The sequence below is a fragment of the Martes martes genome, assembly GCF_963455335.1.
Source record: "Martes martes genome assembly, chromosome: 2".
NCBI classification, from domain to species: Eukaryota; Metazoa; Chordata; class Mammalia; order Carnivora; family Mustelidae; genus Martes; species Martes martes.
This window is the reverse complement of record NC_137889.1, coordinates 161,132,626-161,138,508: the sequence shown is the minus strand read 5'-3', so window position 1 is coordinate 161,138,508 and position 5,883 is coordinate 161,132,626.

The following is a 5,883-nucleotide window of genomic DNA, read 5'->3' as shown; positions in this document are numbered from 1 at the left end:
TTATGCATGCAATGTAACAAGAGGAAAGTAAATATGAGCTATTGTACCAAGCTAACGAGAAATGAAATCTGTAATAAGGAGCATTAGTGATGATGCCCATATATTTTTCTGAGGTTTTTTATACAGATTGAGTTGAGTCACATAATAGAGTCAATGTAAATAAAGGCTCTGCTGGTGCTTGTTGCCTGTGAGGTGGGGCATTTCTGGTGGAGAGAAAGCACTATATCCGGAAAACATGTCATTTAAATAATTGAGGACACCTGGTGTGAAGAAACTGAGACCAATTTTACTGATTTTCCTTTCTTTTATTTATTTTTTGTGTGTTTCTCCATTAAATGTGAAAAAGAAAATTAAATATGATTATACCTGCCTGTTACCTCCTCCAGGAACATAAAACTGTTTATATTTTGAAGAACATTATAAAAATACTTAGCTTACTCACCACTAAAGTCATTATGAGTAATTTATATTTAGCATCATATTACTAAAAAGTTTTCACTTTACTTAGAAAATGGATTTCTCCTTATGAATACTTTCTACCAAGAGAGTTTATCTATTGAACTGTGGAGTTATTGAATATACACATTTACCCAGCACACCATACTTTCAATAATTAATATATATTATTGTAGAATATATTAAATGGATTTGGAAAGCATTGTAATTTGTCTAAAATGTAGTCTTTCTTTGTTTATTGCAGTTCTGCTACTAATTTCAAGTCTTCTAAGAATTCGAATTTTCCTACATAACTATTTAAATAAAAACCTGGTCTTAATGATTATTCTAAGCACCCGAGCACATGAAAAATAAATGTATATAAGCATATGCATATATATATATTACATATAAGAATATATGTAACATATAGAAATATATACAAGATATATAAATATAGGAATATATATAATATAATGTGTATGTGATAGATAGAATGGTATCTGTCCTCAGAAAGCCTACTGTTAGAAAGTGAAATACGTGTTTAACAAGTAATTAAAGGACATGACATGTTACTCAGAACTTACAGGATGCCTGGGAACATATGACAGGCTGTTCCGACCTAGTCTTGATAGGAAGAAAGGTCTTGGAGTAAGATAATTTTTAAATTGAAGACCTAGTGAAATGGAGGGAGAAGGAATAAGGAACATGCTCCAGGCTGAAGAATTTAGAGGCAGAGAGGTACGAAGTAAATATTGTATTCCAAAAATTAAAACCAGTTTATTGTAACAAGAGAGGAGAGACCAGCTGTAAGTTTGGTGAGAGTGAAGGCTGGGAGGTTGGGGAAGAAGCAGAGTCTGAGTCATTTATTATTTATTTGACCTTTATTTTATAAAGAGGAAACTCTGGACTTAGTAAAGCAAAGAAGTATTATGATCAAAAAATAGTTTTGGGGGGTGCCTGACTGGCTCAGTCAGTAGGGCATGTGACTCTTAATCTCGGTTTTCTAAGTTTGAGCCCCATGTTGTGTGTAGTCATTACTTAAATTCTTTGAAAAAATAGTTTTGGAAAATTATTCTGGCTACAGTGAGATTGGGTGTTTAGAGCAGTGCTAAAAAGAGGACAGACGTATACACAGGAGAACCAGTTAAAAGACTGTTTCAATAATAATAGCAACAGTATGAAGAATCAAGGGAGAATTGGTGATACATTGGAGAAACAGGAAAGGTATGCTGAACTAAGGTCGATATAAAGGGTGACTGGCAAGTGTTATGCCTGTGTATGTGTGCACATGTGGGTTTTAATCAGCTTAATGCAGACAAGTAGTTAAATATTTAAATAATAATGATTTTTAGAGATAATAATTTATCAAGTATCTCTCCATACAAATCAATGTAATTTCAAAAAGCACCCATATTTGTTTCTTTTAGCTATCTTTTCTAGTTTTTTAAGTATATCCTTATCTGCATATAATCTTCATATTATAACTGGATATCAATTTTAGATATTTTCTGTGTACTTCCCACTGATAGATAAACTCATGTATATCAACACCACCAATACTCTCTACCGCTCCTGCCAATATGTTTATATAAATGTATCTTACATAGCTTAGTTCTATAATTTGAATAATGTAGTTACACCTTTATTTCTGTGTTCTATCAACTGCAGAGACCATCTCCATCTGGATCTGTGTAGGTTGGCACTCCACCAAACTGCAGATCTTAGTGTTTGCTCACTTCTTTTCGGGTTACCCCCTTCCTTCAACTGGCTGGCTTCAATTTTACCTCTAGATTCATGCTATCTTAAGTTCAGCAGTGGCAGATACGTGTACTTGCCCTTTGGAATGTAGAGAAAGTTTTTCTGTTTTTCTAGAATTAATATCATCTGCTTCATGAGCTCCACAGGTTGGATGACTCCTCTGGCACTCTCTCTTAATCTCCATTTGGACCCTGTTAACGGCATGTCTGGTTCTTAATGCCTATGGAAGGGAGGAGAAAGCAAAACCTCTGTCCTGCAGAGTCCAAAGATGGAGAGTCACTTTTCCTTCCACATGAAATGGATGGCCAGGTAGGTAAGACTTTTCTCTTACTACTGTCTTCAAAGTATGTGAGGCTATACAGCAGTCACCGTGTGTTTCTGGCTTCCACTAAAACATACCAGTCTGACCCATGTGTAAACCATGTTCTTTTTTTTTTTTTTTTTTTTTCTTCCTATAGCTGATTCTAAGGGATTTCTCATCTGGAAACAGGTATTAGCTCAGAAAGGTATACCTATACTTCAGTAGTGGGAATCTTGGCTACTGACAGAACACAGCTTGTGTGTGCTTTTTGATCTTATTCTACTCAATTTGATACACCTCTTGCATGGTGTGATGGACTGCTCTTGGGCCCACCCATTCTTTGTGGAACTCACAGAATCCAGGTCTTAATGGGAAATATCAGATGTGTGGTCATTTTGTTTTACACGACCAAGCATTCTGTCTCTAGCAAACCCTGGTGGCCTTCTAGGAGCTGTTTTTCAAAAGACAGATTATTTTTAGTTGCAGGTGGCGTGGTCCTGCTCCAGAACCTGAGCACTGCAATTCTCCCAGGAGGTTTCTGTAAACATCATATGACATTTTCCCCCTCACTGATAGCTCTAAAACCATAGATTATTCCAGATCCAAATTCAGATTCCCTATGTAATCACATAATCCAGTCCCATTGGTTAATTACCCTAAGAATTTCACCCTACATCCCATCATGCTCCCCAGGATCCCTCAGCACAGCATGGGTAGGTCTGTCACCTCCTTAGGGTTTAGTCCTCCTTTTTTCTCCCTGTTGGCCCCAATATGTGCCAGCTGGATTAACCAGCAATGTAAGAAGAAGGGGGATAAGAAGGCAGATCCTGGAGGGGAAATGTTTGTCAGGGGAAAGGCTTTTGAAGTGTCTTCTAGGAAGGGAAGTAGTGTCAACTGGAAGAGATAGGTTACTTTGTAGTCTCAGAAGTTTCAGGGACAGCAGGTGATTCAAAACATTTCTGATCATCCACCCAAATGGCCCTATTCTTTTTCATTTTCTAATTGGAGCTCTCACCATAGCAGGACAGATGTCCTTGCTTGGGCATTTGCCATACTCTAGAATGTAGCCCCCATATTAAGTTCTCACCCTGGTCTTCCTATTTCTCTACTCCCCACTGTAAGGGGAGAGAACTTCTTTTGTAAGCTTCCAGGAAAGCCCTATAGCTCACACTCAATTTTCAATTGCTCTTTAATCCCTGGAGTCTTTTGTCACATTTAGCTAGGTGTCAATGGCATTTAGCCATTGACCTTCCAAACCCACTGTCTTTATCATTGTTCTCTGCCTGTATTTTTCAAAAGTCTGACAAATTGCGTCAGCTAGTATATTCCCTCCTACCTGTAAACTATCTCAATTCACTGACAGTGAGAGATTTAACAGTTGAACTATTGCCTTGTGCCAAGGATGTCATCTGGATTCACCTAACACTAGTGACTGGGAGAAAAGTGATTCAGTCCCAAAACCCCACTTTATCACTCCCTTTCTTGTACCATTGCTGACACTAGCTATTTCAGATTATATTCTCTAGAAACAGAAGCTGAGATGGAGTGTAGCACATAAGATGTTTATGAGGGATCAACACTTGTGGAAGCAAGTCAAAGAAAGCAAGACTGGGCGAAGGGAAAAGTCCAATTATCCTGCTGAGCTACAAAAAAACATAGCTAATTCCTGGAGCAAACTCTGGAGCAAAGGATGGAACTCTAGAGCAAACTCTGGAGGGAACTCTGGAGCATGGAACTCTGGAGCAAAAATGGCCCATCAGTTTATTCAAAAAATTTAAAAAATACCCTAATATCCAATAATCACACTCCTTGCTATTTTCCCCCAAAATACAAGAACACTAATTCAAAGGGATATACACGCCACTATGTTTATAGAAGCATTATTTATAACAGCTAAATTATGAGAGTACCCCAGGTATCCATCAATAGATGAATGGATGAAGATGAGATGTGTGTATACACACACATACACATGCACATACATGTGAAATATTATTCAGCCATAAAAAGGATGAAGTCTTGCCAATTACAACAACATAGATGGAGCTAGAGAGTTATAATGCTAAACAAAATAAGTCAGAGAAAGACAAATATGATTTAATTTCACTCATTTGTGGAATTTAAGAAACAAAACAAATAAGCAAAGAAAAAAAGAGAAGGAGAGATAAAACAAGAAACAGACTCTCAACTATAGAGAACAAACTGATAGTTACCAGAAGAGAGGTGGGTTGGGGATGATTGAAATAAGAGATGAGGATTAAAGAGATCATTTATCCTTATGCTCATCTGCAGTTGTATGGAAATATCGAATCATATATTGTATACCTGAAGCTAATATAACACTGTAGGTTAACCATATTGAAATTAACACTTAAAAATATAAATGGCTCATCAGAGATATCCTGGGCCAAAATGCCTGAGTTTTTCAAACCCTACCAGTATCAGTCATTGAATATAGGCCACTTTGGGTAGGACATGCTCTTGAACAAGGTGGCTCTTTTCAGTTGAGGCAAAGAACTGGCATTCTTCCTTGAAAAAAGTTCAGACAGTGCCTATTTGTGTCTACCACATTTCTCCACCCTTGCTTCTCCTTAAGAAAACATCTTGATGAATAGGAGTTGAGAAGTGGGGAAATCAGAGGAAGTGATTGAAACAGGTCTTTAAATTAATCTGAGTGTCATATAGAGTTCCTCTAACTTCTTTGGTTCTGGGTAATTTGTGAAACTTGGATAGTGACATTGGTTTTTGATGAAACTCATGATCTGATATCTTTTGGCTTGACCCAGGACTGGCAACCTCCATCTGACAGCTAACTCACTGTCACCTGGCTCTCTCCATTGCAGAGAAGCTTCTGAATCTACTTCCTATTGTCTCTCTGCGCTTGTGCTTGCTAGTTTACTATAAGTCACAGGATCCACTTGGTTCATTGTATCTACTACCAAGAAAGTCGCTGCAACTCTTGCTAGCTCTCAAATTTGCTGCTTTCAAAATTCTATTTCATTGAAATGTCCTCATTTAGAAGCTGGAGCAGGGGCACTTCCCTCCGTGCACTATATGTTCCAGCTGATACATTATTACTTCCAACTTTGTAGTTAGATTGGGTTATATGACTACTTCGGGCCATTGAAATATAAGCAAAAAGGATTTGAGTCACTCCCAAAATGAGGCATAAACAAGCCCATATAGAATTCTTCAGCATCTTTCTTTTCCTTCCAGAATAATTAAAGAAGCTGTCTGTTTCCAGTGATGGAGCCTCCACCCATCATCTCTGGGTGGCTGTACATCTTAGAGACCCCAAGGTGAGAAATAAAACACCAATGAGAAAGAAATTCTTGCTGTGCTGAACCACTAAGACATAGTGATTGCTTCTGACTATAGCTGAGTTT